This window comes from Narcine bancroftii, chromosome 1 (genome assembly GCF_036971445.1).
Source record: "Narcine bancroftii isolate sNarBan1 chromosome 1, sNarBan1.hap1, whole genome shotgun sequence".
NCBI lineage: Eukaryota > Metazoa > Chordata > Chondrichthyes > Torpediniformes > Narcinidae > Narcine > Narcine bancroftii.
The window spans coordinates 86472419-86490320 of record NC_091469.1 but is presented as its reverse complement, the minus strand read 5'-3'; the positions used below and the strand labels follow the sequence as shown (position 1 = coordinate 86490320).

General features: G+C 42.6%; 1 long non-coding RNA gene across 1 annotated transcript; it reads left to right on the top strand.

Moving 5' to 3' along the window:
- The first annotated feature begins 2797 nt into the window (after positions 1-2797).
- On the top strand, positions 2798-15886 carry LOC138739560 (uncharacterized). Its single transcript, XR_011342329.1, has 3 exons — positions 2798-2906; positions 5359-5501; positions 15754-15886. It is a non-coding gene; the product is annotated as an uncharacterized lncRNA (long non-coding RNA).
- The last annotated feature ends 2016 nt before the right edge of the window (positions 15887-17902 follow it).

Here is a 17902-nt window from a genome sequence, read left to right as displayed (position 1 = left end):
AAACAAATCTGAAAAAGAAACAATTCCTTTAACTTTCCAAAAAGAAAAGGCTTGATCAATTATAGATGGTTGAAAAAAAAATTAAGTGAAATGGTATTAGATAAAATAAAATTTTTCAAGTCAAAGAACTTCCAACATTGAGGAGAAACTACCAAATTGGGAAAGCAAAGATGACATTGGAGGAATAGATTTCTCAGGATCTGAAATATATACTAAAAGATCATCTGCATTTAAAGATACTTTGTGAATTCCATCTCCTCAATTAATTTCCTGAATGTCACTGAAATCCAGAAGGACTATTGCTCGGCTTTCCAAAGCTAAATTAAATAATAAAGGACTTAGAGGACAATCCTGTCTAGTTTCTCAAAATAACCTAAAAAGTGAAGATTTTGGATTATTCTCATCTATCATTTTTAAAATTGAATTTTGAATGCCTTTCTTCCACACTGAAAAGACCATAAAAGCAAACTGGGCATGAAGAATCCAGAATAATTGCTTTCCTCTTTTTCTTCTCACCAGAAGCAGGAGAGATAAGTGAACATTTAGTAGACATGATGGGTTGTTTACAGTACACTCATTCACGTGATCACTACAGAGACTCTGAGCATGGTTGATTCATCATCACGAGAGAGTAAGCTGTACGATACTCTTGCGCAATGCTGCCATCACTGAGTATCGTGAGAGAGTAGCATATCATATATCATTAGTGAAGGAACAAACTGGAATTTGAAATTGAAAGTATGGATTTGAACCAACGTTACTTTGAAAAATTGATAAGTCGGACCATCTTAAATCGGATCATCATAAGTCGGGGAGCACCTGTAATTATTCTTTTCCCAAAATTAATAATAAAAGTTATGGAATTTCTTTTTTACATTCAACTGTGGAACAAGAGCTAACAAAATGCTTTTTCATGAAATGGGTAACCAGTCAAATGCTTGGCATCAATGCATCTGTCAAATTATTCAGAGAATATATCACATTTATGTGTGATGTTAAGAGACAAGATTCATGGGGTGGTTTTGCAAATTATTTAACATGCTGACGTGATCCTTTATGACGGGGAGGTTTTGATTTGATACATCTGCAGTCGGAATGCAATTGCCATTTCCATCAATGTCTTAGTGCTGATTATTCTTTGGATGAATTACACTTCACTGATACCAAGACTAAGCTTAAATATTGACATTGGCGATTCTCATATGAGCCAATTAAACTTCAGACTACTGCAATGATATGTGTCAGATGTATGATTAAGTCAACATTTTAAGAGATGTTAGCTTTCTGCAATAGTAAGTGTAAAGATATAGCATTATGTAACCACTGTCAAGGCTGCATAAATCACCACATTATTTTTCTGGAGACATAAAGCAGATGCTGGCATCTGGAGAAACCAACAATTGATGAAGGAACTCAGCAGGTCAAGCAGTATCAGCAGGAGACAAAGAATGCCCAATGTTTTGGGTCTGAACCCTTCATCAACTCATCAAGACTTCATGGAGCATCTTGATAAGGGGTTCCAGTCTGGAACATTGACAATTCTCTTTCTCCCACGGGGACGCTGCGCAGCCTGCTGAGACTCTTCATTTGTTGCAGCACTTTTGCTGAGCTGAGGAACAATATTCTCTTTAAAAATTGCTCAACCATTGGCAACCTACTCAGACAGGGCAATCACATGCATGGATGAGCACATGATGGTCAAAAACCATCCATCTGCATTATTTACATTGTCTATGATTTTAATGAACAGCTCTTCTCCGTGGATTGTCACCTTATCAAGGTGGAGAATCTTGTGATCCCAAGAGTGATGCTATCTGGAGCTATGCTCCTGGTAGGGGCACCCATGGCAGTAAGGTTGAGGGTGAGGTCCCTGACAAACATCAATCCAACCAAGTCCTCAACAGTGGAGCAGGCGGACAAAGTTACTTTGAACTCAACAGCTAAGAAGGCAGACGAAGGCTGCAATAAATCCATCAGCTCCAATTATTATGGTTTCCATGCCATTGGAATTAGCTGTTCGATTTATCAAGTATCGTGGAGTGCAACATCAAGTACACGTTAAACAAGTACACACACAGACGTCTTCACTCGGTGGGCAGTGGAACAAAGGCTACGAGGGATAGCCATGATGACGACAGATGAACAGCTGCCATCTCAGGTACTTGTCATAGAACTATGAATAAAGTATAAAAGTGGATGAATGTTCAAAGAATTTGTCACTAGAATGGAATGAATATATGTTCACAAATGTCATCAACACATTTCTAGGTTTATATTTTCATTAATGTTTGATTAGAACATAAGAACAAAAGAAATAGAAGCGAGAGTAGGCTCTCTGGCTAGTCGGACCTGCTCCATCATTTCATGAGATCATGGAGGATCTGGCTGTGGACTCAGCTCAATCTACCTGCCTTTTCCCCATAACCCTTAAATCCCTTATGATGCAAAAATCTATCTAACTGCATCTTAAATTTATTTAATGAGGCTGCTTACACTGTTTCCTGAGTTTTCTCTCTGAGAAAAGCAGTTCCTCCTCAGCTTCATCCTAACTGTACATCCCTGAACCTTGAGGCTATGTCCCATAGTTCTAATCTCGCTAACCAGTGAAAACAACTTTCCTGCCACAATCTTATCTATCCATTTCATAATTGTATATGTTTATTCTGAGGCTTTGGCATTTACTATCAGAAATGAACCAGAAGATATTTGAAAGCATTGTAAATTTTTACTGGCATCACAAATGCCCGAGGCATTACACAACAAAGGAAATTGTAATTACTCCTTGATGGCATGGGATTGAGAGTAAGTGGAGGATAATGAGGAAATAAATGATGGGAAGTGGACTGCTTCCATGGGAGCAGCTAAGGATTCAAAGGACAGAATGACTTCCTTCTATGTTGTAATAGGTAAGTAATCCCTTTGCTGTTAGGAAATAGAAATAATAGGAGAAGCATGCCATCCAGCCCCTCAAGTGTGAACTGTTGAACATCAAGATCTTAGCTTACCATTTACCTCAATTACATTTTTCTGCTAAACCCTATATCCCTTGATTCCTTTAATATAGTAAAAACTTCTAATATCCAGCACCTCTAGGGATTGATAGATGCAAGAAAAGTGAATTTCCCAGTTGCTTGAGATTGTGTGCATGGATTGGCGAACTAAAGGTGAGGAATGTCAATTTTAAAATTCTGTAATGTTTACCTTGTTATTTTCCCCAATTTTTCTGCCAGTTGCTTGAGGCTACGGGTTGCTTGAATTCCAGATAACAGGTGTTTTACTATATTCCTGTATAACTGAAGGAGATGTTAAGAAACATTTGCAATAATAGAACATGTTAATATTCTCAGATATAACTATCCAAAATCTATCAGCCAGATTCATAGCTGTGCAATGAAGATTATTAGTCACTTTATAAAAATAAAAATCCAAAGTTACACCTTCCAGTTCTAGGTTAGCATTGGCATCGAGAAGGGTTTGGGAAAGACCAAAATGATTTTGACTGATGACAAAGATATTTCATTTTACGATACTAACAGTAAAAGCACAATGATTTCAGATTTCAGATTTCCAATTTATTGTCAGAGTACATACATTATTCTGAGATTCTTTATCCTATGGGCAAAACAAAATTGCCACTTGCTGCAAAAAAAACCTGTACTCAACATATATGTGGAAACAAATAAAGAAATATAAATATTGTGCAATACAGACTGAAAAAAATTCAATAAAGTGGAAATTTAAGAGTCCTTAAATGAGATTCAAATTGAGTTCATTGCTGAGGAGTCTGATGGTGAAGGGGTAGCAGCTGTTTGTGAACCTGGTGGTGCGAGTCTTGTGGTACCTATACCTCTTTCCTGATGGCAACTGCAAGAACAGCGTGTGTGCTGGGTGGTGTGAATCGTTGATGATTGCTGCTGCTCTCTGATGGCAGCGTTCCCTGTAGATGTTATCGATAGTGAGGAGGATTTTGCCTCTGATGTTCTGGGCTGAATCCACTACCTTTTGGAGGGCTTTACACTCAGGGGTATTGGTGTCTCTATACCAGACCATGATGCAGCCAGTCAGCACACTTCCCACCACACCTCTGTAGAGATTTTCCAGGACTTCCGACATCAAACCAAACCTCTGCAAACTCCTGAGGAAGTTGAGGTGCTGAGCTAATTTCTTCATGATGCCATTTTTGTGTTGGGTCCAGGAAAGGTCCTCTGTGATAGTGACTCCTGAGAACTTAAATTTGTTCACCCTCTCCACCTCTCATCCCTGAATAATCATTGGATTGTTCACCTCTGGCTTTCCCTTCCTAAATTCAACAATCAACAATGCTGGAGAAACATGGCAAAGATGGCAAAGATAAAGATACATAACCAATGTATTGGGCTTGATCATCAAGATAAGAATTAAATGTAGACAGGCACCTGAATAAAATTGTGGGGCCTGAGGTGTAGGTGTAGCTGCACAGTCCCAAAGGTAATAGTGGGAAGGAGGGAACAACAGTAAATAGAAGGAATATGAATGCAAAAGGAAGGGGTTAGATACCTGGAGGAAAGGAGACAGAGGCATGGGGAAGAGAGAGAGGACGGTGAGTGGTCTAGCAGAAATGGGAGAACTCGATGTTAATGCTATCTGGATGAAGAGTGCCCAGACAGAAAATGCCTGAGGGAAGCAACTGTTTCTCAGCAATAGCTTGGATCTCCCAGTGGCCACCAATTTCAATTCAACCTCCCATTCCCTTGTTGACATGTCTGTCCATAGGCTCACATATTGCCAGACAGAGACCACCTGCAAATTGGAGGAACAACACCTCATATTCCATCTGGGCACCCTCCAACTGGATGACATTAACATCAACTGGTCCGGTCTGCGTTAAATCCCCCCCCCCCCATTTTTCTTCTTCCCCATCCCCCTTCCCTCTCACACAAGCACTCTCTCTCTCTTTCTCTTCTATTTTCCCTATGTCTCCTTTCACAGAGTCATCCAATTAACACCTTTTGTTGGACTGGATTCAGTCTTTATTCTTATGCCTTCCTGTACTTTGGTTATTCCTTGAAGAAGGGCTTAGGCCTGAAACATATATGTTTACCACCTATGAACGGTGTGACATTGGCTGAGTTCCTCCAAGATTTCAGTGTATTTTTACTACAATCACAGCATCTTTCATATTTCACCCAGCCTGGTAGTGTAGGCTCTGATATTCCTGTATCTCTTTCCCAATGGGAGTAGTGGAAAGATACTGTGTGCGTGCTGTAGGGGCTCTCAATGATTTTGCATGGTCTCTTCAGACAATAATCCTGGTAGTTTATGTTGTTGGGTTGGAAAAAGACCTTGGTGATATTCTCTTCCACTCTTATGATCCTGTAGATTGACCTCCGATCCATTTCTCTGCAACAACGATACAACACTGTGATTCAACCAGCCAGGATGCTCCTGTGGAAGGTTGGCCAGTAGCTTCACCCACTTCAGTCTTCTCAGGAAGTGCAGACGCTCTTGCATCTTCCTGACAAGTGAGGAAATGTTGTGTGTTCATGTTTAGGTCACTTTTTAAGTGCTCTCCACTACAGAAGTGGAGGGTGGTTGTTCCTATTTCTCCTGATGTCCACAGTCATCTCTTTAGTCTTGTCAATTGGAATCTGGAAGATATCCACAAACAAAGCGTTCAAGGATTGTTTGTCATCACTTCATGAAGTCCTGGTTATACCTGAATCCTGGTTAAACTCTGTGCTGAATCTTTCATTCAGATCTGGGAACTGTTGCCTAGAAATGATGCATTAGCCTTGAAGGAGGGAGTCTAGTTTCAACTAAAAGATGTCAGGTACTAAAACTGACTATATTGTGAGGAAATATTGTGTTGTCTAGTCTTCACTTTCATGGCTTTGCAGATGAAAAATTGAAGTACAATGAGGAGAAAAAGAGCCAAATGATTATTCTATGAGATACCAATTTAACATCCAAAAAATCAGGATGAGAGAAATTAAAAATAATCCTTCAATTTAGGATGTTTTCAGAAGAATTTTACTAAAATCTGGAATTTTCTATCCTAAAAAAAATTTGCTGGAGTTCATTCAAATCTGAGACTGCTGGATTAGTCAACAGTATTATTAAAAATATAGAGTTGGGGGATTGACCAAGACATATTCCAATTCAATCGTGGAATGGGATTAAGGGACTGAAAGACGGAGGTTCTGCATTCATTTGTAAGATTAGGGATTGGGATGTGAATGAGAAATACCACCGAGTATTTTATTTATATGTTTTGTGGAAAGATGATACATATTATTAAACTAAACAATTTATGAGTTTCCAAGTCACCAAAACCAAGAGCTTATTGTTGAATGAGCCGGGGAGGAATTTCCCAAAGTTCTTCCTGAAATTGGCCACAGGATTTTTCTTCGGTTTTTAGCCTCCCCCAGGAGTCACATTACCAGCATATTAGGGTGGAGAGTGGCAGTAAATCCAAAAGGAGCAGTAGCGATACATAGAGAGAAATAGATAGAGAGAGAGAGAGAGAGATTGATCGGCTCTATCCATAAGTCCAAAGGTGTGGAGTGAAGAACAATAGACTTTATTATACTTTAGACATGAAGCTGGCCCGATTCCAAGTGCTCGACTGAGGACAGGGAGAGGGAGGTTGACCTTTATTCCAGAGCCACAAAACAACAAGTTACCAGGGAGCGAGTCACCAGTGGATGATAGGCCAGCTGTCCATCGGTAGTTACATATCCGTATCACCACATTCACCCCCCTCTGTTAAAACAAAAAACCCCACCAGGTTAAAAGTCCAAAAGGCTCAGCTGGCTGGGTGGTCTCCTTTGCCTCTGTTACTGGTGCAGTTCCGCCGGTGGTATAATGGTTGGCTCCATTGCTGGTCGTGTGTCCTGAGGCGGGGGATGGAGGCTCCATTGGAGGTGGGGCTTGGTTGTATGTGGGGTCAGTCATGGTGGTCGGAGCAGCTGGATAAGAGTCAGGGGTGTGTGGCGTGGTGGGTAGGGGTGGGTCTCTGACCTGCACTGAGTTCCTTATGGGACAGTATGGGTGTAGGTAGGACTTAGATTGAAGGGGAATGAGAGTGGGCAGGGCTCTCCGGCACATGCCAGGTCCAGGACAGGGACCTTGTCCTCATGGCCATCCAGGTACACCATGTAGGCATGCTGGGGTTGGCGTGCAGGAGTTGCACCTCTTTGACCAATTTGTTTAGACGTGACCCGTCGCATGTTTCCGCAGGAGGACGGGTCCCGAAGATGAGAGCCAGTGTGGCAGTAGGGTTCCATTCACCAACTTCCTGGGGAATGAAAACATGTTTGTGTGGTGTTGCTTTGGTAGCAGTGCTTATCAGAGATCAGATAGCATGGAATGCTTCTGGCAGGACTTCCTGCCAATGGGACACTGCCAGGCCTTTTTATTTAAGAGCCAGAATGTCTGCCTTCCAATCTAAAGCATTTTATCTCTCTACCTGGATGTTCCCCCAGTGGATCATCCTACTAGTGGGAATGCCTCTAGCTAACAGTTACTCCCGCAGTTCGTCACTCATAAAAGAGGACCCCTGATCAACTGTGGATGTAATTCAGGTACGCGAAGAGGATAAATATGCTGCTGAACGCCTTTATTACAGTGGGTGAGGTCATGAGGTTATATCGGGACAGGGGATGGCAAAAGGGAACCTGGAGTGCTCGTCAATGACCTTCAGAAAGTAAACATTCCTGTTGGACAAGAACAGTTGCCCCTTGAAATCGATGCTGAGTTGTTCAAAGGGCCATGTGGCCTTTATGAGGTGCAACTTATTGGGCCAGCAGAACTGTAGTTTGCATTCTGCACAGACCCGACAGTGTCTATCAATGACCTGACATCCTCAATAGAGTAGGGAAGGTTCCGGGCTTTCACATGGAATAATTTTGCGACTCCAGTGTGGCAAAGGTCATTGTGGAGGGACTGGAGGCCACTGAGATGCGCGCTGGCACACATCCCCCAGGTTAGGGCATATATGGGGGGTGGGGGGGGTGGTGGGAGGTTGAGCTTGCCCGGCTGATATATGATGCTGTAGTTATAGGTGGAGAGCTCAATTCTCCATCTCAGGATTTTGTCATTTTTGATCTTCACCTGCAATTTGGTATTTACCATGAACGCAACAGTTCGTTGGTCCGTTAGCAGGGTAAATCTCTTCTTCCCGGCCAGGTAATGATGCCAGTGGCATACCGCATCAACAATGGCCTATGTCTCCTTCTCGTCACAGGAGTGCCATGTCTCAGGACCGTGAAAAGGAAAAAAAGGCTACTGGCCTGCCTGTCTGGTTGAGAGTGGCAGCCAGTGCAAAGTAAGAGGCATTGCTTTCCACCCGAAATGGGATGGATCCATCCACACCATACATTGTGGCTTTGGCAATGTTTTCCTTGATCTGGGTGAAGGCTGCCAGGGTTTCTGCTGATAAGGAGAAAGTGGTGGATCTTACCAGGGAGTAGGCTTTATCAGCATAGTTGGGCACCCATTGGGGGTAATAGGAAAAGAACCTCAGGCACCTTTTTTAGCGCTTTGAGGTTGTACGGGATCAGGAGTTCCATAAAGGGACACATGCAGTCAGAGTTGGGAGTAATGACACCCATGTGCCATGATGCTTCTAAGGAGAGCCAAGCGAGTTGTGCTAAACCCACACACTTGTTCTCATTATACATCAAATTGAGGGTTTGGAGGAATCTGGTAAGGTTCGCATCATGGTCCTGCTGGCCATGGCCACAGATGGTGACATTATCTAGGTTGGGGAAAGTGGCTGTCAGATTGTGCCTGTCTACCATCCGATCCATCAACCCCTGGAATACAGAGACACTATTGGTGAATCTGAAGGGTACATGGAGGAAGTGGTAAAGCCTGCCATCCACTTCAAATGCAGTATACTGCCGGTCTTCTGGCCATATGTTGACTTTACTAGGCGATCTTGTTGACCATGTCAGCAATCCGGGGGAGTGGATAAGCATCCAGTTGTATGAAGCAGTGGATAGTTTGGCTATAATCAATCACCATTATCCGTTTACTTCCGCCCCTGACCACCACCACTTGGACTCTCCATGGGCTGGAGCTGTGTTATGAATGCCTTGTTCTCAGTGTTGTAGCATCTCCTCTTAGTTGCTATGGTCCTACAGTCCGGGGTCAGGTTCTCAAACTGCGATGGTGGAGGTATGCAGAGGGTGGAGAGAACACAGGCAGGAGCTGGCTGCTGGCCCCTGGGGGGTGCACGTGGTACTGCTTGGTAGGGAAGGCTTCGACTTACAGACTTTCTCGTAGAGTCTTCCCGCATCCTGAGCAGGTGACTTCTCTCACCAGGTAGCGTCACTGGGGGTGCAGAAGTAGTACTTTGGGTGCACGGCTGTGGCGACGGCAGCAGTAATGGGGTTAGGGCCTTCCTGTACAGAGGCGGTGTGTGATGCTGTGTCCCAACATGGTTGCACCCACGGCCCGCATGCATAGGGCCCATTGCCGGCAGCAATGGCTCTCTGCAATGGCAGTCTGTCTTCCTCTAGCAGTCGCTAACGGATGTGATTGGACCTCACCCCATCCACGCAGGCGTTCGGGATCACCTCTTTCACATACTGGACCGTCGATACCAGGGCAGGGATATTGACCCTGCATTCTCACCCCAGATTATGCAGGACCTGAAAGAAATCTTCCAGAGTTTCACTGGATTGTTGTTTTCTCAAGGCCAGGAGGTACCATGAGTAACTTCATTTATGTGCGACCTGTAGAAGTTGCGGACTTCAGAAATGGGTGCGGAGTAAGTTGTGCAGCCCCTGATCACCAAGAATGCATGGCAGCTGACCCTTGCTCACAATAACTTAAGTTTCTTCTCGTCAGGGTCCACGAGGTCCTCAAAAGCTTCCAGAAAGTCTGTGATATACTCGATCCACTACTCATACAGCTCTGGGGTTCCAAGCATCTGTGGGTTGAGGTCTAGTCTGTTGGGTATCAGCAGTTTGTCTATCCCATGTGGACAATTTAAAGTATAATAAATTGAAAGCCTCTATCAATAACTCCAAAGACACAGACTGAGGAACGATAGGCTTTATTATACGTTAGATTTATAGCTGGCCCGATTCCAAGTACTCGACTGAGGACAGGGAGGGGGAGGCCGACCTTTATTCCAGGGTGACAAAGGGAAGAATTACCAGGTGTGATAGTACAGATTCTATTACCAATGTGTATATGTACAGATTGTAGTGTAGGATGACTGTGATTGGCTGAGAGTGTAGCCACACCTACTGGCAGGTCTTAAAGGATTGCTCCTAGCCAGACCAGGTCATTCTGGACTGGTTGAGCTACTTGTGATATGCTCCAGTCTTTTAGGTAATAAAAGCTTTGGTTTGGATCAACAAGTCTTTGATTCTTTCGACGCACACTACACCAGGAAGTGAGTCACCAGAGGGCGACAGGCCAGCTACCCATTGACAATTATATATTTATATCACTACAGCGAGATAGAGAGAGGCAGGGAGAAATAGAAAGGGATAGAAAGTGATAGAGGGAGGGATAGAGGGAGAGATAGAGATGTGTGTGTGTGTGTGTGTGTGTGTGTGTGTGTGTGTGTGTGTGTGTGTGTGTGTGTGTGTGTGTGTGTGTGTGTGTGTGTGTGTGTGTGTGTGAGAGAGAGAGAGAGAGGGAGAAGAGAAGAGACTAATGGAGAGATAGCAAGAACGAGAGAGAGAAAGAGGGAAAGAGAGGGAGAGAGAGAGAGAAAAAGAGAGAAAGAGAGAGAGGGAGAGAGAGTGAGTGGATATGGCAGCCAAGGCAGGGGAATGCTCCTCTTACAGGATGTGGGTTGTCAGCGAACCCAGCAGTATCCCTGATGACTTCATCTGTGAGAAGTGAATCCAGTTGCAGCACCTGACAAACTGAGTTAAGGAATTGGAGCTGGAGTTGGATGATCTCCGGATCATTCTGGAGGCAGAGGGTATAAATGACAGGAGTTACAGGGACACTAACACACCAAGGACACAGAAGAAGGGTAGATGGATGACAGTCAGGAGAGGGAAAGGGAACAGGCAGGGAGGGCAGGGCATTCCCCTGAATAACAAGTGTACCATTTTGGATACTGTTGGGGGAATGACCTACCAGGCACAAGCCATGATGAATAGTCTTTGGCATGGAGTCTAGTCCTGTGGCTCAGAAGGGAAGGAAGAAGAGGAAAGCTCTAGTGATAGGGGATTTCATGGTTAGGGGGACAGATAAGAGGTTGTGTGGTGGAGATTGAGTATCCCAGATGGTATGTTGGCTCCCTGGTGTCAGGGTCCGAGATATCTCAGATCGAATTCTCAGCATTCTCAGGAGGGAGGGTGAGCAGCCAGATGTCGTGGTCCATGTAGGAACCAATGATGTGGGTAGGAAGAGTGAAGAAGTCCTCCAAGGAGAGTTGAGGGAGTTAGGCACTAGGTTGAAGGACAGGACCCCCAGGATTTCTACCTGTGGCACATGCTAGTAAGGTTAGAAATAGGAGGATAACACAGCTTAATACTTGGCCAAAGAAATAGAGCAGGAGGAAGGGCTCCAGGTTTTTGGATCATTGAGCTCTCTTCCAGGGAAGGTGAAACATGTTCCAATGGAACAGTGGATTGGAACTGGAAGAGGATTAATAACTTTGCAACAGGTTCGCTAGTGCTTCTCTGGTGGGTTTAAACTGCATTTGCAGGGGGAGGGGAACCAGACTGCTAGAGCAGATAGAACAGTGGAGTAGGGAAAAGATGATGTTAAAAATGCATACAACGTTAGAAGTCAACGGGTTGAACGTGGTGGAAATACTTTCAGGTGCAGTAATTTCAATGCAAGGAATATTGAGGAAAAGGCAGATGAGCTTAGAGCGTGCATTGGCACATGGAATTACAACATTGGGTCATCAGTGAAACTTGGATACAGGAGGGGCAGGACTGGCAGCTCAATGTTCCGGGATTCCATTGCTTTAGATGCAATAGAACAGGGGGTTGGAAGGGGTAGGAGAGGCATTGCTCATCAGAAAAATATCGGAGCTGTGTACAGGCAAGACAGACCAGAGAGCCCGTCTACTGAGGCTATATGGATAGAGCTGAAGAATGGATAAGATATGACCACACTCATGAGGTTGTATAATAGACCACCCAATCGTCAGCATGAATTGGAGGAGCAAATCTGTAGAGAGATAGCAGGCAGCTGCAGGAAAGATATGGTGCTAGTAGTAGAAGATTTTAACTTTCCACATATTGACTGGGATTCCCATACTGTAAAAGGGCTGGATGGTTTGCAGTTTGTCAAATATACTCAGGAAAGTTTTCTAAATCAATACATAGATGTACCAACTGGAGGGAGTGCAATACTAGATCTCCTATTAGAGAACAAGACAGGAGTATGTGTAGGGGAACATTTTGGGACAAGAGATCACAATGCCATTAGTTTCAAGTTATTTATGGAAAAAAGATAGGACTGGGCCTCAGGTTGAGATTCTAAATTGGAGAAAGGCCAGTATTGAGGAAATGAGAAAGGATTTAGAATGTGTGGATTGGGATAAGTTGTTTTCAAGCAAGGTTGCGCGAGGTAAATGGAGGACCTTCAAAGGTGACATTTTGAGAGTGCAGTGTTTGTATGTTCCTAACAGGTTAGTGGGTATAAGGAACCTTGGTATTCAAGGGATATTGGGGATCTAGTTCTGAAGGAGAGGTGTATAACAGGTATAGGCAACATGGAGCAAATGAGGTACTTGAGGAGCATAATAAAGGGTTACTACAGGTATATTTAGAGCAAAAGAACAGTAAGAGACAAAATTGGTCCCCTTCAAGATCAGTTTTGTATGGAGCCAAAAGAGATTTCCCCCATCTTAAATGTTTTTTTTCATCAGTGTTCACTCAGGAAAAGGGCACTGAATCAAGGGAAGTGAGGAAAACAAATAGTGAGGTCATGGAACCAATACAGATTAAAGAGGAGGAAGTGTTGACAAGATATTCCCTCGGACCCTGAGGGAGGCTAGTGCAGAAATATTTAAAATGTCCTTAGCCACAGGTGTGATGCCCAAGGATTGGAGGGTAGCTCACATTTTCCATTGTTTAAAAAAGTCTCCAAAAGTCTTTATAGACCGGTGAGCCTGATGTTAGTGGTAAATTATTGTAAGGCATTCTAAAAGATTGGATATATAATTATTTGGAGAGTCAGGGAATGATTAAGGAATGATTAAGGATAATCAACATGGCTTTGTGTGTGATAGGTTTCATTTAATCAATCTTTTTTTAGTTTTTTGAGGAGATTACCAGAAAAGTTTATGAAGGAAAGGTTGTGGATATTGTCTACATGGACTTTAGTAAGGCCTTTGACAATGTCCCGCATGCAAGGTTAGTCAGGTTCAGATGCTAGGTATTCTTAATGAAGTAGTGAAATGGATTTGATAATGGCTGGATAGGAGAAGCCAGAGAATAGTGGTGTAAGGTTATTTCTCAGACTGGAGGCCTATGACTAGTGGTATGCCTCAGGGATCAGTGCTGGGACCATTGTGGTTTGTTATCTATATCAATGATCTGGATGATAACGTGGTAAATTGGATCACCAACTTTGCAGGTAACACCAAGATTGGAGGTGATGTGGTGAGAGAAGAAGATTTTCAAAGCTTTCTGAAGGATCTGGACCAGCAGGAAAATGGACTGATGAATTGCAGATTAAATTTAATGCGGTCAGTGTGAGGTGTTGCATATTGGAAGGAGAAACCAAGAAACCAAAAAATGGTAGGGCACTGATGAGTGCGGTAGAACAGAGGGATCTGGGAATATAGATACATACTTCCCTGAAAGTGATGTCATAGATGGATAGGATTGTAAAGAGAGCTTTTGGCATATTGGCCTTCATAAATCAAAGCATTGAGTACAGGAGTTGGGATATTTTGTTAAAGTTGTATAAGACAGTGGTAAGGCCAAATTTGGAGTACTGCAGGAAAGTTATCATTAAGATGGAAAGTACAGAGAAGATTTACTAGGATGTTGTCTGGATTTCAGGAAATGAGTTAGAGGGTAAGGTTAAACAGGTTAGGATTTTATTCCCTAGATCACAGAAGAATGAGGGGAGATTTGATAGAGGAATTGAAAATTATGAGGGGGCTAGGCAAGCAAATGTAGATAGACTTTTTCCACTGAGGATAGGTGAGGTGCAAACCAGAGGACATGGGTTAAAGATGAAAGTGGAAAGGTTTGGGGGAACATGAGGAGGAACTTCTTCATACAAAGTGTAGCAACAATTTTCCTATTTTCTTGTTGTCACTTAGAGAGCTAAGTGCGAGTCCAGTCTGCGATGTGTTTCAATCATTCTAAGATTCTGTTGTGTTTTCTGGAGACTTTATTTTGCACACACACATTTCTATCAATTGAAGACATTGATAAATAATCTTCAAACTAGACCAATATTCCATAGATAAAGAATTGAAGACGTTCTACAAAAAAATTAGCAACTGGCACTCACCCCTCTTCAATTATGAAAACCAAACTAAAACCAATTTTACAACCACACCCCTTCCGCACATGCACACTGATAGCAAGTACAAATACATATTTTAACCCTTACAATACCAGATGTACATTCTGGCTCCTACACAGAAAGTGGTGGGAGTGTGGAGTGAGCTTCCAGCTGAAGTGGTAAATGCAGGTTCAATTTTAACATTTAATAAGAATTTGGACAGGTACACAGATGGGAGAGATATGGAGGGCACTAGGCTGGGTGGAAGTCAGTGAGATTAGGGAAAAAAATGTCATGGCACAGACTAGAAGGATCAAAATGGCATGTTTCTATGTTTCAAAGAGAGTCAGAACCTTTATTTTTCAAAGTTTAAATTTGTGGTCATTGTTCATATGCATATGCATACAACACTGAGATTCTTTTTCCTGTGGGAGAGGCAGAATTATCATTTGTATTGGTAGTGTACTCAAGAAGATACATATGCATGAAAAATGAAGAAAAATAAACAAACGGAAAGTGCAATACAGAGAAACAAAAATAATAGAAGTGCACAAATAAGAATCCTTAAAGACTCTCTGATTGAATTTGTTGTTAAGGAGTCTGATGGCAGAGGGGTAGCAACTGTTCCTGGACCTGGTGGTGTGCATCTTATGGCACCTATACCTTTTTCCTGATGGTAGCTGTGAGAACAGAGTGTGTGCTGGGTAATGTTGATCCTTGATGATTGCTGCTGCTCTCCGACGACAGCGTACCCTGCAGATGTTCTCAATAGTGGGGAGGGTTTTCACCTGGGCTATGTCTATTACCTTTTGCAGGGCTTTCCGCTCAGACATATAGGTGCTCCCATTCCAGAGGGTGATGCAGCTTGTTAGCACACATTCCACCACACATCCTGGGAGTCGCTCTCTCAGAAGAACTTTCCAGGAGAGAGTACATTGAGGCAATATTGAAGAAGGCATGTCTGTGCCTTTACTTTCAAAGGGGTTTGAGGAGATTTGACAGATAATCTCCCTGATATCTACAGATTCACTGTGGATTACAGCCTGGTTTGGAAATTCAAGTGGCCAGGAACACAGACGGCTGCAGAAGGTAGCAAACATAGCTAGTTCTGCACAGGCTCCAACCTCCCATCCATTGCAGACACTTATGTGAGGCACTGCTACGGAAAGGCAGCCAATATCTTGAAGGATCCCTAACACACCTTGGTCACAATTTCTTCTCACTGGTACCTTTGGGCAGAAGGTACAGAAGCCTAAAAACTAGCAGGTGGAGGTTCAACAGTAGTTTCTTTCCAGTAACTCTTGAATTTTTTTTTACAAGTACCCGTTCAAGTCAAGTCAACTGATTGCACAAGTACAACCCAACGAAACAGCGTTCTCTGATCCTCGGTACAAAACAGGAAGACACACAACCAGACAAAAAACACATACAGAGAAATAATACACATGCAGAACAACTATTCATAAATACAAATAAATAAATAAATATTGCTTTGTGAACATGAGAGTCTCGGGTGGTTAATGTGAGTAGTTCCTTTGATCGTTGAGCATTTTCACTGTGGGAAAAAGCTTTTCCTCAACCTGGTCATGCTGGATCTGATACTTCTGTATCTCTTTCAAGATGGGAGCAGTTGAAATGCTGTGGAAGGGGACCTTAATGATTTTGCACATCCTCCTCAGACAACGATCCTGGTAGATCACATTGATGGGGGGGGGGGGGGCGGGGGGGGGGGGGAGGGAGACTCCAGTGATCCTCTCTGCCACTCTTATAGTCCTGTGGATTGACATCTGATTCATTTTTCTGCAACAACCATGCCAAACTGTGATGCAGCCAGCCAGAACACTCTTGTTACCAATCATACCCTGTCAAGGGTCTATATGCAGATGAGGAAATGGACTATATCTGATTACATTGCTTTAGAAGCAACCTGGCAGGGTCACATCTCATTCAACAGCACAGTGAGAACAAGACATTTAAAAGAACATATTCATGATATTGAATACTGTTCTTGAGTATCTTTCTCTCCCCTTGGTGAGAATCTCTGTATATATCAGTATATATGTCAAAATCATCCAGCCTACAACATGTCCATTTCAAAGTGTTAAATAGAACACTGAATTTAGTATCAAATCAGAATTTATTGTCATGAACATGTCACTAAATTTGTTGTTTTGCGGTAGATGCAAAAATTGTTATAAATCACATTTTTTAAGTAAGTAAATTAGTGAGGCAGTGTCTTTGGTTCATTGTCCATTCAGAAATATGGTGGCAGAGTGGAAGATGCTGTCCTTGTACCGCTGGGTATTAATCTCCTGTACCTCCTTTCCAATGGTAGGCATGACCTGGGTGTTGGGGATCCTTGAGGATAGAAGCTGCTTTCTTAAGTCACTGTCTCTTTTAGATTACCTCAATGGTAATTTTAGATTCCCAAGATTCTGGCTCAACCCTGCCCCAACTTTCAGTTCGGGGGGATCTGCTGCTGCCATGGATTCCGCAAGATCATGATGCAGCAGAGAGTCATGGAAAAACTTTGAAGAGAATTTAATTGATCTTAATAACTTGGTCACAAGTTATTAAAGCTGGTGCCTGTGATTTTGCTGGACAAGTTAACAACTCTTTGGTGATTTTTTTCCTGCCCTGTGCATTGACACTTCCATACTAGACAGTGATGCAACCAGTCAGAATGTTCCCCATGGTACACCTGTAGACATATGCACAAGTCTTTGGTGACACACCAAATCTCCTCAAACTCCTCGTAAAGTATAGCCACCGGTGAGCCTTCTTCATGATTGTATTGAACAGTGCTTGGGTTATTCATGCATTCTTTCAACATTCATGGTTTATTTGACAGGTCTCATATGTTTATATTTATAAAAGTCATAAAATGTTCCAATAAAACATTTGCAAATCTCCCAGAATGGCAAGCAAATTATGTGTTATGGTAATAATGTGCATTGTTCCATCAACTAATTATATTTAATTCAAAGAACATCATGGAAATTCACAACTAAATCTCAGGCTCTCAACAAAGGAGCTCATCAACTGATCTTCTCAAGTCTAACAGATGCAGATCAACATGCCTGATTTGTACGATTTGAGCTCACCAGCCACCCAGCCTCAAAGTCAACATTAAGGTAAGTTCCTGGGTGCAACCTTCCTCCAAGTTAACTGGAGAGTACCAGCAAGAGCTTTCTGATTGTGTGGAAAGCTTGACTCCAAAATGCAATAAGAATGAATGAACAAATTAATGAATTAATAAATTAACGAATGTGAGTTTAATGTCTTACACACATGTATACTTGCAATGAAAGTCTTACTAGCTGCATTTTCCAGTTACCTAAAACTCACTGACAACAATTATATAATTAACATATGAAATGTCACAAAGAGAATACAAGAAAATAAATATCAAAGGAAGAGAAAACAAAATTAAAGGATAAATGTTTTCAGTGGCCCAGTAGTGCAAAAA